This window comes from Notamacropus eugenii, chromosome 2, assembly GCF_028372415.1.
Source record: "Notamacropus eugenii isolate mMacEug1 chromosome 2, mMacEug1.pri_v2, whole genome shotgun sequence".
Taxonomy (NCBI): domain Eukaryota; kingdom Metazoa; phylum Chordata; class Mammalia; order Diprotodontia; family Macropodidae; genus Notamacropus; species Notamacropus eugenii.
The window spans coordinates 446,387,026-446,411,681 of record NC_092873.1 but is presented as its reverse complement, the minus strand read 5'-3'; the positions used below and the strand labels follow the sequence as shown (position 1 = coordinate 446,411,681).

General features: G+C 35.7%; 1 long non-coding RNA gene across 1 annotated transcript; it reads right to left on the bottom strand.

Annotated features, from left to right (window-relative positions):
* Positions 1-14,715: 14,715 nt before the first annotated feature.
* Positions 14,716-21,675, bottom strand: LOC140524158 (uncharacterized). The gene is made up of 4 exons (XR_011973585.1): positions 21,435-21,675; positions 20,304-20,389; positions 19,263-19,400; positions 14,716-14,864 (listed from the first exon to the last, which is right to left on the bottom strand). It is a non-coding gene; the product is annotated as an uncharacterized lncRNA (long non-coding RNA).
* Positions 21,676-24,656: the final 2,981 nt, after the last annotated feature.

The window sequence follows — 24,656 nt, the reverse complement described above, 5'->3', positions numbered from 1 at the left end:
TATTTCTGCCTCTTCCTGTGAGAAACGTGATGGGAGGAGCATCCCCGCCCTCGAGACTGTCCCGGATCTGGGCACACCTATTGTTATCTAACAGGCACGGTATTCAGGTGCAAACTACGTGGCCAGAGAGCTTAATTAGGGTCAGGAAAGCCTGAAGGCGCTCTTAGCATGGAGGGGCCCTGACAGGACAGAAGGCTCCGTTTTTCCTCTCTCCGCTCTCCCCTCCCCCTCTCTCCCCACTTACACTTCTGCTTCCAATCTCTTACTGTAAGATCTTTGCCTCCTTGGGAGATTTCTCTCTCCCTCCTAAGGAAGAGCTCCCCCTGCACATGTAACCAGGACCCTGAATAAAGCCTAACCCTTGTTCGACTCTGGAAAGTCTCTTCTCTCATACGTTTATCCAGTTTGGCCAACCGAAGACCTGGGACAGGTAAGGTAAGACTCGGGTAGCCCTCAGGCCTCTAGGCCTGGCAAGTTTTGCTGGATAGGTGATTCTTGATTTAATCCTAACTCCTTTGATCTCAAGAATATCATATTCCAACCCCTCTGATCCCTTAATGGAGAAGCTGCTAGATCTTGAATTATCCTGATTGTATTTACACAGTACACAAATTGTCTCTTTCTGGATACTTGCAATATTTTCTCCTTGACCTGGGAGCTCCGGAATTTGGCTACAATATTCATAGGTTTTCCTTTTGCGATCTCTTCTTTCAATATCTACTTTATCCTCTGATTCTAGATTATCACGGCAGTTTTCTTGCATAATTTCTTGAAAGATGATGTCTAGGTTCTTTTTTTAATCATGGCTTTCAGGTAGTCCAATAATTTTTAAGTTGGATCCATTTTCTAGGTCAGTTGTTTTTCCAGTGAGATATTCCACACTGTCTGTTATTTTTTCCATTCCTTTGGTTTCTTTTTATAACTTCTTGATTGTTCACAAAATCATTAGCTTCCATCTGTTTCATTTTGCTCTTTAAGGAATTATTCTCTTCAGTGAGCTTTTGAACCTTCTTTTCTATCTGACCTGTTCTGCTTTTTAAGTTATTTTTCTGGATGACTCTTTGGATCTCTTTCACTATTTGGGTGAGTTTATTTTTAAGGTGTATATTTTCTTCAGCTTTTTTGGGTCCCCTTTAGCAAGCAGTTGACTCATTTTTCATGATTTTCTTTCATCATTCTCATTTCTCTTCCCAATTTTTGCTCTACTTCACTTATATGATTCTCAAAATCCTTTTTTCAGCTCTTCCATGGCTTCAGACCAATTCACATTTTTCTTGGAGGCTTTGGGTATTGGAGTTTTGACTTTGTTGTCTTCTGTTTGTATATTTTGGTCTTCCTTGTCATTAAAATAAGATCCTATAGTCTGATTCTTTTTCTGATTTTTGCTCATTTCCCCAGCCATTTACTTGACTTTCTAACTCTTTCTCAAGGTAGCTCTCTGCTTCCTGTGGGGTAGATGTCAGTCATTCAATACCCCCATAATCTGTGGGCCTAGAGTTCCAGAAACTGCTGTTGCCTCTGCCACTGCTTTTTGCTGCTGCTGCTTCTGTGGGCTCCTCCAATCCCTCTACCAGCCTGGGGCTGGGCTGGACCACTCTACTCTCTCACACAGGTCCAACAGGCTTTTTTTTTCCCACTGATCTTCCAATTTATCCTTGGAGTTTTGTAGTTGTGAAATCTGGAAACAGCCACAGGTGCCAGAGATTCAGTTCCCCCTTGGCCTGCTCAGGTTCAGTTTATGCTGGTGTGGTCCATGCTTGAATGCTCTCTGCTCCCAGCACCGCATGATACACACTTTCTATGGATATTCTGGGCTGTCTTTGGCTGGAGATTTGCTCCATTCCATCATTTTGTGGGTTCTGCAGCTCCAGAATTTGTTTAGAGTCATTTTTTACAGGAATTTGGCTGGGCTTATAGGGAGAGCTCTACCAAGTCTCTACTTCTACTCCACTATCTTTGCTCTGCCTCTAATATCTACATCTTTTGCCCTTGAATTTTGGGGTCCCTAGGACCCCAGTCCCCGCAAAGATTCTAGATCAATTGGACATTTTGTATACTTTGCTATTTTGCTGTGGTTCCCTAATGTATTTACTATGGCATGTATCACTGAAAGTCATTTCTATGTGCTGCCTTCAAAATGTTGAATGCATTTCATATTAACTGTACACTTCAAACACTTAAATGGTTTGCTGTGACTCAGCATGGTACAGTGATTTATAGTTAGAGAATTTGAGTTCATATCCTGATCTGAAACTTCTCAGTTGTATTACTTTAGGCAAGTAATTTCTGGTCCTAAATTTCCTCATCTGTGAAATGAAGCATCCTGTCTGAATAGATGACCTCTAAGGCCCCTTCCATCTCAAAATCTATGATGCCAAGTACATATTTATCACAGTTTAGAGTTTCTAGTCACCAGCACAGTCACCATTACATTGAAATGAAAAGTTTTCATTCCCTTTTCAAGTGAAATTTGATTCAACCTACCTCAAAAATATGCTATTTTGTTATTTAACATACTTCTCGATATCTTCTCATCAATAGTGAATTATGGATCCTCTGGCTAAGGTGTTATTTGACTTCATATTAAGAATAAGTTTTACCCTTACTGTGGTTCTTCAAATATCCTGTTGACCTTGAAATGAAAGGAATATCTCTTGACAGAATAACTCACAAAATAATAAGGAAAAGGCCACATAATAGCTCATGCAGCATTTCTCTTGTTTCTAAAGAAGCTGTGCACCAAAATTAGATTCAATTACTGGTCATTAGAAATATCAAGGTTAACATCCAGAGAAAGAACTACAGAGTCTGAAAGCAGATTGAAGCATACTATTTTCACTCTGATTTTCATTTTTCGTTTTTTCTTTCTCAGTTTTCCCTTCTGTTTGGATTCTTCTTTCACAATATGACTAACGTGGAAATATGTTTAGCATAAATGTGTATGTTTAACCTATATCAGATTGCTTGTTGTATTGGGGAGGTGAGAGGGGAGGGAGTTGGGGTAGGGGAGGGAAGGAGAAATATTTGGAACTCAAAATTTTACCAAAATAAGAGTGTTGAAAACTATATTTACATGTGATTGAAAAAAATACTATTAGGAAAAAATAATAAAATAAAAAGAAAAATTAAGTTTAAAGGAATAAAATGGAATGTCTTATGTACTAGGATATAACCTGGAACACATTTCCTGTCACTAGCATATAACCTGGAACACATTTCCTGTCACTAGGATATAACCTGGAACACATTTCCTGTCACTAGGATATAACCTGGAACACATTTCCTGTCACTGTTCTTGTCTTCTAAAAACTTCTTTTTTAAAACTTTCTCCTAAAGATTAAAATCACTAAGCTCAGTAGTTCATATTTCATGGGACCAGGGGTTCATTTTGATGATTATTACCTCAATAATTATTGATTATAATTGAATGCTGGAATAAGATGATTCTAGGCATTCTAGGAAAACATTATAACTTCCTACTCAAGGAAGACAATACAGTAGGTCAGAGAAACAGGCAATTATATGCTGCTTTTTTGTCAAAGGACGTTAGAACTTTTCCTCACTTTTTTCTTTAAATAGTAATGTATTAAAATCATAATTTATAGAAAGACTAAATGCAGTTGTAACTAAATACTATCACAGGTTGTGTGGAATTTTCTTTCAATAGTTAATTTAAAAATCATCGCCTGCAGTTGGCAATCCAGGTGACATTTCAATGGAATTCTTTTTCTGTTTGAGAATTTATTTGAAGAAGAGTTCTTTCCCTGCAAACAGGAATGTTTGAAGATCAAAATAACATCAAGGATGTGTGTCATGTGATTCCCCTGGCTCTCTGCAATGGTTTTAGAAAACTAGAAAGAGACACCATCAGTAATAGCTGAAACCAGCCATTCATGTGCTGCTTCTTTAGTCACCTATGGTGGTTGAAAATGCTTTATTATCTACATATATATATATATATATATATATATATATATATATGTAGATAGATAGATAGATAGATATAGATATATAGATACATATATCTATATATATCTGCTAAATATATTTATGTTTGCTATATATATATATATCTTTTAAATGCACACACATGCACATTATATATATATATATATATATATGTGTGTGTATATATATATATGTATATATATATATATATATATGTATATATATATATATATATATATATATATATATGCTAAATCATTTTGCTAATATTTGCTCAGACTCCCTAGTCACAAATCAGGCTGTTTCTCTCCTCCCTTTAGGCCCTCCCTGCCTCCCTTTCTCCTTTCCTCTTTCCTTTCATCTTTTTTCCTTATTTCCTTCCCTTTCTTTTTCCCTCCTTCCTTTTATCAGACATTCCCTCCCTCCTTTCATTTATTTTCTTATTTCTTTCTTCCCTTTTCCCTTCCTTCTCACTTTCTCTCCCTCCTTCTCTTCTTTTACTTCCTTATTTCCTCATTCTTTAACTATAGACATATTTAAATGCATCTTACATATATCAACATTATTTTAGCATGAAGAAATAGAGAAAGTTTAAGTCTTATCATCTAATCAAATAACAAGCTTTTTAAAGTTTTTGCTGTGTAATAGATCTGTGTTAAGTGCTGGGAATATAAATAAAATCCAAACTAGTTCCTATATTCAAAGAGCTTTCATTCTAATGGAAAAATAAGATACAAGTAAATGATTCCATATAAGCTACACATAAAATGCCAGTCCACTCTGAGCTCAACTACAAAGATTTCGTCTAATGTGTTTATTTAAACTAAGTAATAGGTGCAGAAATATGATGTACAGATTTTGTTTTTTTGAAATGGGTTAGCCATTGACCAATATTTTTGTTTGCTTTCTTTTTTTTAATTAGCACTAGCTCAACAGTGCTTTCACATCATCCCTATACTTGAAAAATCAATTTTTTGCCATATACTAATGATATCCAAAGGGGAGACTATGACCTCATCCTTGAGGATTATATGTTCAGTCAATCAGAGAGTGGACATATGGGTAACATCCTACTCTCCCCCAGAAAGAGTTTAAAATCAACCATAACATCTGTTTTAGTTGTTAACAAACATCTCTTTAGTTCCTGCTTTGTTCCAGGCACTACTAAATTCTGTGGCCACAAAAACAAAAACAGTCCTTGTCCTCAAGAAGCTTATATTCTAATGGAAAAGAGAACACACAAACAATAATGTATACACAAGATATATAAGTGGTAAATTGGAGATTATCTCAGAGAGATGGTGCTATTATTGAGAGGGACCAAGAAAGGTATGCAGCAAAGGTGGCATTCTAGACTTAAAATAAGCAGGAGAATATGGTAGAAGGAGAAAAGGAGGGATAACATTACAAGCATGGCAGACAGAAATCAGGAAATAGATTATTATATATATGCAATATAAAGGAAACCAGTGTTACAATATTATGGAATATATGGAGGTAAGTAAAGTATAAAAGGACTGAAAAGAGAGAAAAGGGAGAGATTATGAAGGACTTGAAAAGCCAAACAGGGGATTTTATATTTGAAACCAGAGATCATAGGGAACCACAGGATTTTGTTTAATGGGCTGGGATTGTATCTTAATTGAATGATAAATGCATTTTAAGTGAACTTCAAAGGAGAAGTGGTCATTGAGTGATGGTTGGAGAGGGAGAGTTTGGGAGTGGCAATTGGTAGCAGTAAGTTTTTCTACTCTCCCCCATCACTTAGGAAGGGGGTAGTCATGAACAAAAATGAGATCAGTAATGGAAAATCTGGCCAGAGCAGTTGTCTCTTCAAGAGGGAGCCAAGTCTTGGTGACACCTAGATGATGAGTGAGTTGGAAAGGAAAAGATTTAAGATGAAACCAAGTTTGGAGCAAACATTCCAGAAAGTATAGTGAAAATGGTAGGTATATCTGGAGTGGGATATTAGGGAAGTAAGGTTGAGGAGAACGGGAGTTAAGAAATGGGCACTGAGTTTTCAGAAGGATGAAATTTATACTAAGACAGCAAGGGGTTCACAGTCACCAGAATAGGATGAGTATGAAGGAACAGGAGTACCCTAACTCTGCCTACAGGCAGATTAGCAGTGATTAGAGAGTAACCCATTGAAGGCAACAGATTATTCAAGGATGAAATGGAAAAGTAGTAATGTTGCATCTTGGGAGATGCAGGAGTCCTGACTTACCACATGCAAGAGCTAAGGAAGTACAGCTGAGAAGAGTCTGGACAAAAGGCTGGGGCTGGCAATTCAATGTGGGTCTTATTCAGGATGGTCTAGGGATCCCTGGAGAAGGTCCTTTGGGCAAAATGACTGAGGCCACACACAGGTGACTGAATCCAGGGCTGATTCAAGAATCCCTAGAAAACTTCTACAGAAAAGTTACTCCTGTACAATCTCAGGAATTTAGCTCTGGAGTTTGAAAATTAAATATTTGGAGTAGAGTGATATATTTCTCTTTTTCCATTCACATTAACAATTTTATTATTTCAAAGTGCAATCGTTTCTTCATTTTAATAATGAGATCAGGCAGCCTTTAGATCTCTTTAAAAGCCTAGTTCTAAATCGTAAAGTATAACAGATTCTCCATATGGAAGGCAGAAGAAAAATATTTATTCAGACATTAGAAAGCCAAATCCCAACAACAGAAAACAAAATTCATCATAGTAACCAAGAAAATACCCATTAGTATTTTAGGGGACAAAGTCATTCTCAAGCCTCTCACACCTCTACCCCCACTGAGATCTTCCCATAAACACTCAGAAGACTAGCTATGCCTTTCTGTGCCCTCTTTTTTCTTCCCCTAGCCACTCTCACCAATTTTGTCCCAGTTCTGCTCCAGCTCTGCTTCTCCCTGTTCCACCTTTCCTGTTCCACCCCTTCCTAGTCTACCCATTTAGCAAGCTCTTCTCACCACAGACTTCATGTAAGTCAAACTCATGTGACTTAAGCTTCCATGTAGCTTAAGTAGGTCACATAGGCCTATTAATGCATGAGAAAGATCTTGCCATTTAAATTATCATTATAAACCCCTACCTATCATTTTTGTTTAGTAGGAAAGAGTAAGTAAAGCAAGATGAGCAGGCATGGATGGGTTGCAATTTGCATTGTATATCTCATTATACTATTTTTCTCCACATAGTTACACCCTTCTTCTGAAAACCCTTATTTCCACCAGCAGCCATTAATGTTCTATTCTCAACCTCTTTGTTATCCTTGATTCCTCACTCAGCTAATACTGTTCTCTTTAATTCTCAGTAAAGATCACTTAATTGCAAATTTTTATGTCTTTATTTTTCTCAATCTTTTTGTTTTCATTCTCGACCCTTCTACAGCATTATATGCTGTGGAGCAACCCCTCTTTCTAGATCCTTGCCCTTTACTCTCTGGATTATGTGAAGGCATAGTCTAAAAAGAAAAACAAAATACCAGACAACTCATATGTCTGCACACTTAAAATTTTTGGACATAGATATTTCAATTTATGTTTTTTCAAATTGTTTCTGAGTATTATGACCTATTGGTTAAATATATAGAAATAAAAATATACACACACACAAACACACACACATACACACATATATATGCACATACACACATATGTATGTATATATGTAATTATATAAAATATAAAAATAAATTAAATTGCAAGAAAAATTGCTTGACATCATGGAAGATGGAAATATACTAGGAAAATTTAAACAACAACAACTTCAAAAAGTAACCCTTTGTGTAACTGATGGATAGGATTAAAAATAGTAATATAATTTTCTAAGTACAGTTCATGATGCTCTTCTTCCACTTGGATCTATACTTTTTTTTTGAATTTTTTTCTATTATGACAACCATGAAAGTCAATAAACCAAATTTAGAAACCAACTTTCAAATCCCTATATTGCAAAAGGTTAAACAAAAGTTTTAAAATAATGAAGTATATTCAATTATATTTGACAGTTGTAATTACTTATAATGATTTTATGATAATAAATAGAACACTTGGAGACAAAGCTCCAGACAAAGGATTTTTCACTTGGAAGTCTGTGAGATATGTGAGATACACACACACACACACACACACACACAAAAGTGTGCATGTGTGTATGTATATGTATATATGTATGTATGTATGTATGTATGTATGTATGTATGTATGTATGTATGTAATTTTATGCATTTAAATTAGAAAGGGTTCATTGGCTTCACCAGCCTGCCAAAGGGAATTGTGAGATAAAAATATTAAGAATCTTAGCCTTAGACTTATACTGAGTCAAGAAGAAATGATGATGAAGATGATTATCCTGATAGTAGTGGTAGTAATGATCATAATAATGGCAATGATGGTAATAATAATGTTTGTGAGTGACAAACTTGAGTTAAATTGTCAATCTTGTGGTAGCCAATCACTACACTCTAGTCATGCTCTGTGGTTCTTCACTTGGCCTTAAGGTCATCACAAACCATATTAGTGTAGTTCAGTTGTTATACAGGAGGTAGAATAAAAATAAAAAATCCATTTTTAAGAGTTTTATGTTCGCAGGAAATCAGCTGGTATGGGCTTGTTAACTCAAAGCTCAGTGCTCTCTTTTCTCAGTCCTTAAATGTTTGAACTATCCCACCCAGTCTGAAGACCTCACAACTACAGTTTTTCTATCTCACCAACCTCTAGGGAGCCTCTCCACTCAAGTGAACTTGTTCTATCTTCATTTTTGTCCCCCAGTTTCCTTCTCCTCAATGAAAAGTCATATCAGATAATAAAAGGAAGAACATAGGCAGAATGATGAGAGTCACTGCTTTAATGCTTCACTATATAGAGAGCTAAAGCAGACATTACATATAGATCATCAATCGGTTTTGAATAGAGAAGTATAATCTTAACCATCTTCCTGCCACTACTGAGTGACCATTATTTATAGACTAGTCATTTCCCAGTGGAACTATATGGTTGTGAATCCTAGAATATGATAATACAAAAATTAAGAGTGCAGGTCATTCAAAAGATAATGGAAAAGCATATAATGGATATAAATAGACTTATATTGACAATAATAATTGTATAACTAAATTATAAAGGATTTTCATGAACAGAACAATAGAACATCTGTATCTTGTACTTGTTTCCACAGAATATTAAAAAGGGAAGGGGAACTTTACAGTGAATGGAGTAGACTCTCTATGGAGTTTTTATGGAAAATTATGAACAAAAATTATAAAGGCTAAAAAGACATGGATGGATTGTCATTAGGGCACTATATTATCTCTATAGTCCCAAATAGTTGTTTATGAAAGAAACCAAACTTATATAGTTTAAAAACAAGGCTCAAAATTGATGTATTAATGTAATCTATCCGCAGTCTATTTTTATTAGAAGTTTTTAGGTAGGAAAAAAATATATGTCAAAGGAAGGTTAAAAGATAGATGACCTTCATAACCAACACTTTGGATATTATAGGGCTATAAGTTATCCATTGATAATCCAAAACATATTGGGAATATACACTAGTGTAGTTCCTTAGAAATGGAAACAGTAAACATAAACTTATTAATACTGGTGTTAGGCATTATTTGAGTTGATGTGTTTGGAGAGGGCATATTTGTGACTATGAGAAACTCAAAACGGTATTATTAAAAATTGTATTGAATAATACAAAAAGTCCATTTACAAAGTATCTTTAAAGCATCCTTAACCAAAAATTGACCAAGTATTAATATCAACCAAAATTTTAGATGTGCATGCACAATTTCATGTTTATCCTTATTTGATAAACTTCTTGCATTTTGATTTTCTAATCATACATTTCTTTGATGTTATTAGAAAATTTACTTAAAAGTAAATATATTGTTTCAATTAATGTAAGGTGTGCTTATCAAGCCTCTATTTTGTAGACTTCCTATAGAAGTACTGAAGACACTTAAAAACATCATCAATATCATTTTTATCATCCATATCATCATCACCATCATCACCAGCAGCAGCAGTAGCAACAGAAGAATTATTTGGTAAGGTTCTCATTTTTATTCATCATAACACACTGGTTAAGGGATTTGGATAATAATTTCCCACAAATTTTTAAATGATTTGGTCCTTAGGGTTGGTTGGTTTGTTTCTTTCCTCAGATAGAACGTGTCGCTATCACACCTGACAAAATATATTTCTTTTTCTAGTGAGCAAGGTTCATGCTTGTAATCGTTAAAAAATTATTCTTAGTTTTTAATTTTTTAAATGTTTCATCAAGGACATCAGAGAGTTCTTAGGTGTTCCAAGACATTAGCAGTAATACCTGCCTCAGGTTATTAGGTCAATGTTATCTGAACTATGCTAGATTATAGTGGAAGACATGCAGAAATATCTGTGACATTACCTCTTAAATTCATAATATGTTGGTGAGCGTACTAAGTGAATTATTAAAATAAACACCAACTATATACTGCCTTTGTGCTAAGGACAGCTATGTGAGAAGAACTATGTGTGTCCTTGGTGAGAACTTAAAGGCAATTCATAAAATCGTAGCCCACTATATGTATGCACTTGAGAAAATTCTCTGCCCTTGCATTCACTGAGGCATTAAAAAATGACAGTGTTCTAGAATGCAAATGTTATCTTTTAACACACAAAAAAAGGCTTTAAGAGCACTGTGTGAATAAAAGATGGGTCAGCTTTGGCTAAATAATAGTGAATATGGTCAGCATAGACAACGAATAGTCATGATAGCTGTGGGACAAAAGACAAAGGTGAAGCCACCTTTTACCTTTTAAAGTGAGGCTTTCACTGAATTTATTCCAGATAATAGCTTTAAATCTTATTCACTATGGTGGAGACATTATCATGACTTTACATATCACAGCCAAGAGAAAAAGAAAGAAAAGAAATGGATTTGAAATATCAATCGGCTTTAAATATTTAAGAACCAAATGATACTAGTAATACCTAATACAAAGAAATTAAAATAGTTATCTAGGTCCATATTATAGCACAGTATTACAAGGCCAGAGTGAGATAGTTTTATAGTTGATGCATACACTTGCATTATTTATAAGAAAAAAAACTAAACCATCAAAATGAGTTCTTAAGTACTAAGATACATAGGGTACTCTTCCCTTTGTTGTACAAGAAAAAAAAAAATATTGCCCTTTGGTTTACAGTTCCCACAAAGTTGCCATTTTTGTAAAGTATAGCCTTATTTCTGATCACATAGTCCCTACTCTAGGTCATCTTGTTTACCATCTCCCTAAAACACTCTAGTTGTAGAAAGGTATAGAAAAGGCAGCTTGGTGGTGCAATAGTTTGGTGACTGGTCCTAGACTCAGTAACACCTGAATTCAAATCTGGCCCCAGACACTTATTACCTATGTGACCCCAAGCAAGTCACTTAACCCCTGCCTGCCTCAATTTCCTCAACAGCAGCTGAAATAGTAATAGCACCTACCTCACAGGGTTGTTCTGAGTCCCGACAGTTGAATATATGTAAAAGTACTTAACACAGTTTGTGGCACATCGTAACTGCTATATAAATCCTTATTTCTTTCTTCCTTCCAGTTGGAGAGGGGAATTTACTCAGTTTAAAGATTTTCTTATATCATGTGATATTCAGCTGATTTCTGCTCTCTTGACTAAATAACTGACTTTGGACCATGTGTTTGACTTCTACTGATTCATTTTCTTGTTTCTGTCTAAAGCATCAGCATATTCCCTGTCTTTTTACTAGATTCCTTGCTTTTCATTGATTATTGTGCCTTGATCTTAGGTGTCTGTTGAGTTTCTTGTTGTCTCCAGATCCACTAATCCATCTTTATCCCTAATTGCTATTTACCAGTGGGATCAATATAATTTCTTTGACTACTTCTTTTTGTCAAGGTAAAATAGGCAACTTAGCCAACTAATTTAGGGCCAATCTGTCAGAAATTTTATTCAGAGATACGTAAAAGTAGCTTTGGGAAGAATATTAGAGTCTCATAGACTACTTTGTTTACTCTAAGAAAAACACCTTGTAGCTGTCTTTATAAGCAGAAAAGCAGTTGGTTGTATTCCAGAAAAGAATGTGTTTTTTTGTTGCTTTGTTAATATGTTGTTGGGCTTCAGGGGCCAAGAATGTGTGTGTGTGTGTGTGTGTGTGTGTGTGTGTGTGTGTGTGTCTGTCTGTCTGTCTGTGTGCAATTGGTCTTGGAGGCAAGAAAGGTGATAGGAAAAATCTAACACAGGACAAAGAATGTCACTGGACCCTCAAATTCCTATATCTCACTATTTCCAGCCTTTGAAACCACCAAGATCAAAAACTCTCCTCTCTGTACCTTGATTGAAAAAGAAGAAGTCAGAGACTCAGGCCCGTTTCTTTTGGATCATATAACTTCAGTGGGGGAAGGTCCCATAATCTTTTATCTTATAACATGTTTCTGTCCCTGGAGGCTATGAGGGAAGAAATTGCCTCCCCTTGGCTCCCCAGATAAAAACACAATAAAATGATGGTCAGAGATGACACAGGTGCTTTCATAGATATTCTGGATCTGTAGTTAATGAAAGAAACAAAACAAAACAAACAAAAACCTCCAGTCCAATATGGGAGAGGCCAATTGGAACTAGTTATAAAATTCCATGTACATACTTACCTCACATCTAATCATAATTCTCCCAGAAGAAGCAACCCAGTGTCTTCCATATCTTACATGTGGAGATGCTGTCTTAGCAAATTAGATATCCACTGGTTACTTTTCTTCTCCTACACATTATTTTGGAAATGCCTACTTTATCCACAGGTATTTGCAGTGATGTCAAACTTTGTAGAAGCAGCAGAAAACAAGATAAGCCTAGGGTCCTTATTTCCATCTATGCAAGACATAAGGATTCCAAGTTTATCCTGAAAAACAGTTAACAATAGAAGAAATGATAATGTACTTGTATCTCAAGTCAAGAGTAAAACCCTATTCTCACTCACCAAGTTCTCCCCTTATATCTCCTTGTTCTTCTTACTAGTTTAGAATCTGTAAGGTTCTTAGAGTCTTTGACTCAGAATCCAAATTGTCTTCAATATTATATAGGTACAGTTTTCTGTAGTTTTAAACAATACATAGAAAGGATGATGAATGCAAAATGATAAACTCTGTAGAGTTTAGCATTGGTTATTGAGGCCAAATACAATTATGTTATTAAAAAAGAGCTCAGCTATTTTCTTGACACTTTTATGGGTGCATCACTTTATTTTTGTTTGTTTCTGATGAGAGAAAGAAAAGAAATATTTTGAAGCTTGTTTCTCTCTTTAAAAAAAAAGAACTACTTTCCTCTTTATTGAGGAGAGAATAAATATACTATATGAATATAGAATGAGAAACTGTATGCTCTTTTAATTAAGTATATCTTTGTTCTTAATGATAGAAAAATTCCTTTTTTCCTCTTTCAATTTACATTGTATAATGAAATCAAATTCAGATTCAAAGAGACCAAATTTAATTTTAATTTTTTTCCTCTGCTTTTTTCCACTTTGCAGTTGCAAACTAACCTCTAGACTATGGAACAGTTGTTCATCATATGATGTAAATTTTATACTGCTAAGATAAGCAGTAATCAGTATCAGCAAAGAAAAAATGATTCATACAATAGGAGTCTAGTTGTACTACCATGTTTATTAGTGATCAATTATCTAGAAAAATTCATTTCTTTGGTTTTTGCTATTGTTCAGTCTTTTCAGTAGTGTCCAACTCTTTATGACTCCATTTGGGGGTTTCCTTAACAAGGATACTGGAATGGTTTACCATTTTTTTCTCAAATTTCCTTAACTGCAGATACAACGAGGCTACAACATTGCTATCACAGAAAATACATGAAATACATATGGAACTGTGAGGAGCCAACATATATAATTGTTTACTCGTAGCATTGTTGAATTTAATAAATAGAAAATATTATCCATAAAAGAAACAAAATTCATTTCCTTGAATCTAATACGTCTGGCATTAATTGATTTGCTGCTTACTTGCCCTCCCCCAACTCCCACTAAACACATTTGTAACTACCAACAGGTTTTTTGCAAATACACTAATGTTTGTACATCCTAAAGAGGTTAGGTTCAGTGGAAACCCAATTATATTATCATAGGAATCTTCATCAGGCAATCACCTACTGAATTTTCAAAAGACTAGTTTTAAACATTGATCCAAAAACCATTTCTTTTAGAAAAGTTAGAGTATTTTCAGAAGATGGAGGAGGATATAATTTTCTCTTTATTCTAGATTCTGCAGCATAATAGACTGAATTTAATACCATGTAATGATAAAATCTCTCAGTTTTCAATGTTTAGGTTTCTATTACTGACATACTTGTCTTCTGAATTTTGAGTATTCTTTTAGAAGATAAAATTCAAAAAGCACCTGAGAAGCATTTTCTTTATACCTGGAAAATGCTGTGCTCAATATGGTCTTTCAATCTGTGTGATAAGTCTAACTAAATAAAACAGTAGTCTTAAGGAGCTCCTAGCAACATTTATAAGTCTAACTTCTTTTCCCCACCTCAGAATAGTAAAGAATATTCTAGATAAAGCAAAACAATAACAAAATAATTAAGGTAAAATAAAATACAAGGAATATCTTGAAGAAAAACAGTGAGACTGAAGTAATGAATAAACAATAAAAAACCAAAAGCAAAGAGAAACAAATGCAACTAATAAATATTATAAAAAAGATTAATTTCTTGAAAAAAAAGCCACTATAGTTTTATATTACAAGCAACCAAATCCCTTGAAATGATCATTTCATAATAGTTAACATTTATAATAGGCCTCACAATGTGCCAAGAACTGTGGAGAAAGTTCAGAAGCAAACAGGAGTACTGTAACTCAAATCCCAGGAGCACAGGAGGGTATCACTTCCAACTTCGAGTCCAATATGAAACCTGCAGAAGAATTAGTGGGACAGAAATCACAGATCCAAGGTGATTATAGTTCTATGCAGCAGAACCAGAAGTTTTCGAGATGACTAATAGTGGTTGATAGAGTCAAGAAGCAATTAGCTGGTACTCAAATCCAAACACAAATCAGAAGAAACTTGTACAGGTAAGACTAGGGGGCTAACAGTCAACCTTTCAAAATGTCAGAACGTTTTGAGAGCATGGAAAGTTTGCAAACCACCAGCATGAGCTATTCCTGAGAGCCTAGAAGTAACATTACACAGTACCCCCTGAGAATGTAGTAAGAGGACTTCCTCTCTAGAAGTTCATAGAGACCAGAATCTGACAATAAATCTGAAGTCAGGGAAGTCAGCTGGAAGAAGAAGCAAACGTAAAAGGAATTCTAACATAAAAAGTTACTATATTGACAGGAATGCTAAAGAAAGAAATCCATAAGACTCCAAAACATCTACATGCAAACCCTTAAAGAAAAACACAACTTGTACAAAAATTCAAAAAGATTCACAGAAGAGATAAAAAAAGAGTTAAAAGAGTGTAAAATGGTTTTTAAAATGAAATGAGAGATTCTTATGGGGGAAGAGGAAGGATAATTGAGTAGAAGGAGCACTCAGCTGAACTCTCTCAACATTCCCCTCTAAACTTAACTTCAAAATATCTCTTCAAATAGAATTCTGGAGTAGCAGAGCTAACAAAAGGCCAGGGTGAGACATTTTTCCATCTAACACCTATGAGATCTGAAGGACAAATCTCTGGAAGTTGGCCTGGAGTTGAGGTGCATAGAAATCCAGTACTGGGACTTGGAGGTAAAGAGTGAAGAAATAGCTGCTTCAGGACTTCTCAAGACAGAGATGGTAAGGGACTTTGACAACTAGTCACCAAAAGATTATAAGAAATTCCTGTACAAATATTGGAAACAGGATTCAATGATGTTTGATAACTCCGTTGCCTATAGTCACTTCTGGGTCACAGTTCAAAGTGAGAGATGAACACTTTCAGGAGAGAGTAGGATCCCTGAGGAACAGTGCTGATTTTAATGCCAATTATTTGAAATTTGTTTTTATTATTTCTTGATGTCTCATAAAATTGTTAGCTTCTACTTGCCCAATTCTAATTTTCAAAGAATTTTCATCAATGATTTTTTTTTTACCTCCTTTTCCCCATTTGGCAAATTCTGCTTTTTTTTTTTTTTAAGGAGTTCTTTTCTTCAGTGAATTTTTCTACTTCTTTTTCCATTTGGTCAATTTTGCTTTTTAAGGAGATATATTCAGTGACTTTCAGTGCTTATTTTATGAATTAGTCAATTTTGTTTTTAAGGGATTATTTTATTCAGTATTTTTGTGCCTCTTTTACCCACTTGTTATTTCTTTTTTCAAAGTTTTCTTGTATCACTAATTTCTTTCTGCTATTTTCTTCTACTACTCATTTCTTCTTTAAACTCTTTCTGAAACTCTTATCATTTGTTAAGCCTTTCCTTTAGCCATTTTTACATTGTTGTCTTCTGAGTTTATTTTTTGTTCTTTCATACCTAGTAAGTAGTTTTCACTGGACAAATTTTGCCGTTATTGTTATCATTTGCTCTTTTCCTCATCCTATTAGTTAATATTATATTTTTGTTAAAGCTGGTTCTACTTACTTGGAGGTGGGGAGGTACTGTCCTAAGCCTTAGGCTTTCTTATACTTTCTTGTATTTGCTTTTCAGAGGTAGTTCTGAGTATTTCCAAGTTTTGGGTGCTTCCCAGGTGGTATGATCCTAGAAGAGGTATGCTCTCTGATCTCCTGACTTGTGTTGTTCTGTTTTGCTTTATGCAGGAAGGTCTCTGGTTCCCTACAGCTGCCAGTACTAGTGATACTCTTAGCTTTGGTATTGTGATCAGGACCCCTGCTCCTTTGTCCACCAGCACTCCTCTTTGTCCTTAAACTGTGATGCAGAACTATGTATCACCAATAAAATTGTGAGTCAGTATCCTGGGCCAGCAAATTGTCCCCTGTGATTTCTTACTGACAGGCTGTTTGACCTCATTACTGTCTCTGTGATGAAAGCTCCCAAAGCAGCTACAGCTACTATGTCCACTATTACAGTAGTGGCCAGTGTGGATTGTGGGCAGGCTTCAATTCTGATGCCTCACATTTTTCTGCTTACTTCTTAATTAGACCAGAAAAACATCTAACCCTGACCATTTGTTGGTTCTGCTTCTCCAAAATTTGATTTGAGGCATTATTTCAAAGTCATTTGGAGGGGAGTGTTGAAGGAGTCCAGTTGGGTGACTGCCTCTTATCCTTTATTCTTTGATCTGCCTCTGAGTACCTTATGTGTTAAATAAACAATGTAATTGATACATGCTGGAGGGTTTATAAATAAAAATTGTACTTTACTCCTGACCACAAGTAGCTTATAATCACTAGAGCTACTTCACTAGCATTTCCAAACCAATTTTTTCAAACCATAGAAAATGAAGTATACCACATATCAAAATAGTTGCTAATATAAGTTGAAAGTATTTGTCTTCAGCATAGACATAAATGGGTTTTCTCTTCTCCTTCCATAAACAACTTGTGTACATATTGAATCAGTGTCCTAATTTGTCCTAATTAACTGATGATCCTTACAATATTCAAACAACTAAAATAACTCTCAAAATTACTTTTTTGAGTATAATATCCAGGGAAAACAAAAAACAGATTGTTTACATGAAATATATTCTTCTTTTGTTCTTCTCCTGTAGACAAAACCAATTTTGAAGCCAAAAAGGCAAAGATAAGGGCATGGAATTTGTGTATATGTATCATTACCTAAAGGACCATGAGATTTGCTAGTAATAGACAAATGACACTCAAGATTTTATCATAATATTACTTCACTGTTCATATGCATTATTAATCTGACCTCTCCAGTCAATTATACTTCATGCCACATTTGATCTATTTTCCATCGCAGTGAGTTATTTACCTTTATATTGTGCTCTACTGTGTGTCCTCTATTTCTGATTGTTATTGAACAAAACTGGTAATTTCCTAATGATTTAATAAAAAGTAACAAGCTCACCACTTTCCTCAAGAATACAATGAAGAGTAACAATAATGATTTTTCCTAGTGCAATCTGGTAAGTGACTTCTTAACATAATATTTGAAGCTTAATGACAGGTAGTACCAACCCAAAGGTTTTCTTATTTTCTTTTGAAGTCTATTTGGCATAATTTTTAAATATTTTCAGATTATATATTTCATTAACAGATTTGTTAATTTGTCCTAACTACTGAGAATATTTAAGAATTATAAATGCTAAATATACAGATGCTCAAAATATGCAGATTACTCATAGTAGCCCTATATATTTAAAAATCTACATTTGAAATTTATCATCTGTAATGCATTTAATTTATTGGATTATATAACACCTCTTGTTTACGTAGAAGTAATAGCCAAATGAGTAATATGAACACAAATCACAACTAACTTAATTTAATTTGTAATTAATAGGTGCTTTCATGTGTTTCATTATTTGTGAATGGGGAGTTACAATAAAAAGAGAAAAAATAGTGGCACAATGATTGGCAAATTATATCTATCTTTCTAAACATAGATATAATAGATATACGCATGTATGCATACACACACATATATACACACCTATTTGGTTGTGCACATATATATGTGTTTATACATTTATATGAGAGAGAGAGAGAGAGACAGAGACAGAGAATTAGTTGCAGTTTTGATTTTTCTGCTTAATTCATCAGAATTCTATCTTGACTGGGGAATCCTTAACTAAATGAGAGAGAAACTTATTGATAATGATCTTTAATATTGGTCAACATTGTCTAAAACAGGGTAAAAATGAATCTGATATTTTCTTCTTCTTATATGAAAGTAGGTCAATCACTATCATATTTGTCTTTTTGCATTATTCCCTCCAGTGCATACTTATGATTATTCCCCTGTGAAAAGTGGAGCCAAGTTGGTGCCTACAGTAAGTCACGTGCAGTGGAAGACAAAAGGGAGTGACTCAAAAGACTAGAGATTTTCACATTTGAAGGCTGAGAGCCACCTAAGAGCGAGTTTTCATTTTCTCTTTATTCAGCCAATTTTCACATACTCCTGACTATGTGGGTCATTTCACTCAGGGGCAATTGTTTCAATTAATCACTCTACTTTAAGTAGTAGGCACAACCTTAGAATAATCTTCTATGTTAAGTAGGCTATGATCTACAGGATAATACTAAAGTCAATGGGAAAGCAATAACTCAATCATTCACCTATTTATGTAATCTTACTTAGGTAAATAGCAATTGTTTCTATATTGATCAGAAACCCTGAAGGTCTTTCCCTCCAAGATTAATATTTTTAACTAGGTAAAAGAGACCCTTCTTTGCCTCATTTCTTACCTAGCCTTAATCCTAACATTGCCCCAGTCAAACTGAGGCCTGGAAAAGACCTTAGCTTGCAAAGGCCATATTTCCCACTGCATCTGGGATCATCTCCAGTCATTCTGATCTGTATGTTGCCACTGGATCCAGATGGTTCTGGAAGAGAAAGTGAGATTGGTAACTTTGCACAGGCCTCCCTCACTTAAATCTAATTCACTTGCAAGTTATGGCATCACCTTCCTGATGTTATGGGCCTCTTCAGGAATGAAGGAATACAACAACAGTTATCTTTCTGATCAATCAACCAGCATGACTCTTCCTCTCCCCCTTCTTATGAATTGCCTGATTGTTTTGATATCAGGTAGTCAACACTTAAATTAAAGCATTTCCTCCCATAATTGTATGTGCACAACTTCTTTTGAATTCAGAAGTTCCTAATACTCTGCTTACAGATATTTTTAGTAGTTTATTCATTGTTGCTCACAAAAGTATTTGTCTCACTTGAAATATAGTAGCTGAGAGTAAAATACGGGAAATTAGTTCAGTACCTTCTGTGACAGTAGTAGATGTTTTAAACTTATTAACATATATGTACCATCTGTTCCCAATGTAAATGTCACACATTGAGTTTTCTATACTTGCAACATGTTGGGGAATTCTTATTGCGTTTCTCTTTCTCTCTCTCTCTCTCTCTCTCTCTCTCTCTCTCTCTCTCTTTCTTTCCTTTCCTTCCCCTCTCATTTTTTTTGTTGTGTTGAAAATATGTTCCTTATAATCTTGCAAGTACTTAAAATATATTCTTACTTTGTATTTTTGAGAGTATATAAAATAGTATTCTGAATGAGATAAGAATTTTAAAGAAAATTAAGAATTGCGGAAGTATGACTTGAATTTTATGTTTAAAATCAAATATACTTTTAAGGACTATGCATGCTATATACTAAATAGTAGGGGGTTTACACAGAGGTACTACATCAGCCACCAGCACATCATTCATATGTGGAAACATCAGTTACAACAAATGGAGAAGTTTTGAATACTGCACATAAGTTCACTTACATTGACAGGATACTTTCTAGGCATGCCCACGTTGATACTGAAGTTGACACACATATTGCCAAAGCCAGCTCACTGTTTAGGAGGCTCTAAAGGAAAATGTGGGAGATAAGAGGTATTAGACTGACTACCAAACTGAAGGTCTACAGAACCATTGTGTTGACTTTACTGATATATGCCTATGAACCTGAACAGTCTACAAGTGCTAATCCAGGAAACTGAATTGCTTCCATTTGAATTTTCTTAGTAAGACTCTGAAGATCACCTAGCAGGATAAAGTACCAGATACTAAGGTTGTTTTTCAAGCTAAGCTGCTAAACATTCAAACTCTACTTCAGAGAGCACAACTCTGATGGGTTTGCCATATTGTTTGAATGTCAAACATATGCTTGCCAAAAAAGACTATTTTATAGAGAACTCGCAGAACAAGAGCTCATATGGTGGTTAGAAGAAGTGATACAATGATACTCTCAAGGTCTCTCTTAAGAATTTGGAACTGATTGTGTGACATGGGAGACACTGGCACAGGACCACACAGCATGGCATGTCCAATCAGAGAAGTCACAGTGCTCTATGAACAAAGTAGAATTAAAGCAGCTCAAAGGGAATAAAAGTTGTACAAATTTAGAGAATCTACCCATAATGTTCACATGAATTATTTATGCCTGACCTGTGATAGAGCATTCTAAGCTTGTATTGGTCTGATCAGCCATATTTGGACACACTGTGACTTAACTCTAGCACAGATCCTAGGAATGGCACAGAATACAAACAAAACAATGTCTACTGTTTTTTTGAGATTGTTATCCATGTTCTCCTGGAAATTTGCCTCAGAGACTCTACATAATGCATTGGATTCCTGGACAATTTTCTCTGATATTTTAATTATCCATTTCCTATTCTCACACTTGTCACAAAATGAGTCAGTCTTTTCTAATTCTTTGGTGATATCTTTGCTACTGTTCTTCAAGGCTTTTTAGGGGGTGGAGCCAAGATAGCAGAGTAGAAAGACACACATATACTGGCTCTCTCCACACAGCCCATAAAATACCTGTAGAGAGGGACCCTTAACAAACTCTGGAGCAGCAGAAATGGAGAAAAATAGAGTGGAGGAGATCTCCAGCCCAGGGTCACCTGAAAAGCCAGCAGGAAACCTCTGTTGCACCAGATGTGGAGCAGAGCCCAGCCCAGCCATGGCTGCCACGAGGTTCAGCTCTGGGAGGATGCGAACAGCCTTAGGAGGCGGAATCTCCAGTCCAGGTAGCCGCAGTTTGCAGATCCCTCAACCAACAAGGTGCCAAAGGTCAGTGACAGGGTTTTTTCAGCAGGCTGGGAAGGGAGAAGGGCCTTCCCATAGCTCTGGCCTTAGGCAGTGGCCACAGTGGCCACATCAGGCAGGCCACAGCAGTTCCCACCGCAGCCCCTAGAGCAACCCACATCCATTGTTGGATCATAAAACCCCTGGGGACACTGAGCAGCCCATTCTTACCTTAGTCCTATGTAGAGGCCTTGAGGGAGCTAATCTTTGTCTCATACTGAATGTCAGCCCTGCCCACCCAGCTTATTTGAATCTCAGCCCCCAGTGCTGGCTTGGCATACTAGAGCCCAAGTGGCTGTGGGGAGGAAACTGCTAAGGTTCTGGGCACAAAAATCTCTCTCTGATCCCAGACCAGTGTGTACACTTGATTGTGACACCTTGGAAGAACTGAGATCTTACAAATTCCCAGAGTACACCCTACTCTTGACAAAAGACCCCAAAGTCTAGTACCTGGTTGGGAAAATGCCCAAAAAAGGGAAAAAAAATAAGACTATAGAAGGTTACTTTCTTGGTGAACAGATATCTTCTCCCATCCTTTCAGATGAGGAACAACAATGCTTACCATCAGGGAAAGAAATAAAAGTCAAGGCTTCTGTATCCCAAAAATGCAAAATAAATATTCAATGGTCTCAGGCCATGGAGGAGCTCAAAAAGGATTTTGAAAATCTAGTAAGAGAGGTGGAGGAAAAACTGGGAAGAGAAATGAGAGACATGCAAATAAAGCATGAAAAACAAGTAAACACCCTGCTAAAGGAGACCCAAAAAAATGCTGAAGAAAATAACACCCTGAAAAATAGGCTAACTCAATTGGCAAAAGAGGTTCAAAAAGCCAATGAGGAGAAGAATGCTTTCAAAAGCAGAATTAGCCAAATGGAAAAGGAGGTTCAAAAGCTCACTGAAGAAAATAGTTCTTTCAAAATTAGAATGGAACAGATGGAGGCCAATGATTTTATGAGAAACCAAGAAATCACAAAACAAAACCAAAAGAATGAAAAAAATAGAAGATAATGTGAAATATCTCATTGAAAAAATAACTGACCTGGAAAATAGATCTTGGAGAGACAATTTAAAAATTATGGGACTACCTGAAAGCCATGATCAAAAAAAGAGCCTAGACATCATCTTTCATGAAATTATAAAGGAAAACTGCCCTGATATTCTAGAACCAGAGGGCAAAATAAGTATTCAAGGACTCCACCTATCACTGCCTGAAAGAGATCCAAAAAGAGAAACTCCTAGGAACATTGTGGCCAAATTCCAGAGTTCCCTGGTCAAGAAGAAAATATTGCAAGCAGCTAGAAAGAAACAATTCAAGTATTGTGGAAATGCAATCAGGACAACACAAGATCTAGCAGCTTCTACATTAAGGGACTGAAGGACATGGAATATGATATTCCAGAAGTCAAAAGAATTAGAACTAAAACCAAGAATCACCTACACAGCAAAACTAAATATAATGCTTCAGTGGAAAAAATGGTCTTCCAATGAAATAGAAGACTTTCAAGCATTCTTGATGAAAAGACCAGAGCTGAAAAGAAAATTTGATTTTCAAACACAAGAATCAAGAGAAGCATGAAAAGATAAACAGCAAAGAGAAATCATAAGGGACTTATTAAAGTTGAACTGTTTACATTCCTACATGGAAAGACAATATTTGTAACTCTTGAAACTTTTTTCAGTATCTGGGTAGTTGGTGGGATCACACACACACACACAGCACAAGGTGAGTTGAATAGGATGGGATCATATACTAAAAAAAATGAAATTAAGGGGTGAGAGAGAAATATATTGGGAGGACAAAGGGAGAAACGGAATGGGGCAAATTATCTCTCACAAAAGAGGCAAGTTAAAGACTTTTCAGTGGAGGGAAAGAAGGAGGAGGTGAGAGAAAAAACATGAAGCTTACTCTCATCACATTCAAATCAAGGAAGGAATAAAATGCACACCCATATTGATATGAAAAGCTGTCTTTACAATACAGGAAAGAGGAAGAGAAGGGGATAAGCAAGGTTGGGGGGGGATGATGGAAGGGAGGGCAATGGAAGGAGGGAGCAATTAGAAGTCAACACTCTTAGGGAGGGACAGGGTCAAAAGAGAGAATAGAAGAAATGGGGGGCAAGATATGATGGAGGGAAATATAGTTAGTCTTGCACAACACGATTATTATGGAAGTCATTTGCAATACTACAGAGATATGGCCTATATTGAATTGCTTGCCTTCCCAATGGGGATGGATGGGGGGGGGAGGGAGGAAGAAGAGTGGAACTCAAAGTTTTAGGAGCAATTGTTGAGTATTATTCTTGCATACAACCAGGAAATGAGAAATACAGGTAATAGGGTATAGAAAGTTATCTTGCCCTACAGGACAAAAGAGAAGATGAGGACAAGGGAAGGAAGGGATGGATGTTAGAAGGGAGGCAGATTGGTGATATGGGCAATTAGAATGCTCAGCGTTTTGGGGTGGGGGAGGGGAGAAATGGGGAGAAAATTTGGAACTCAAAATTTTGTGAAAATGAATGTTGAAAACAAATAAATTTTTAAAAAAGCAATAAAAATATGGTTAATATGGAAAAAAAGCTCTTTAACATTATTTGTTACAGTCTATTCACACCTTTCATGTCAATATCAAGAATTTATTAAGTGCCTTCTGTGTGCCAAGTATTGTGCTAGATTCTGGGGATACAAAGAAAGGCAAAATTTAGACTTTGCTTTCAAGAAGCTCACAGTCTAATGGAAGAAGACAACACATAAAAATAAATTAAAAATTTGGAGGTAGGGAGAGATGGAGAAGAGGACCTTGACCACTCACCTGAAGGTATGTTCTAGTCCAGAAGAGTGTGGTTGGGTGAAAAGTTATAAGATGCCTATCCTGAGCTCCCTCCTTAAATAGAACATGTAGAAGAAGCTGTTCAATTTCCAGTTTCAATTTCCACACTCTCCAATTAGAGGGACAGAGAGACTACAGCACAAGAGAATACCAAGGATATTTGCATTTCAAAGTTGATGATATCATATAAATGCCTCTCCATTGCCTTCAT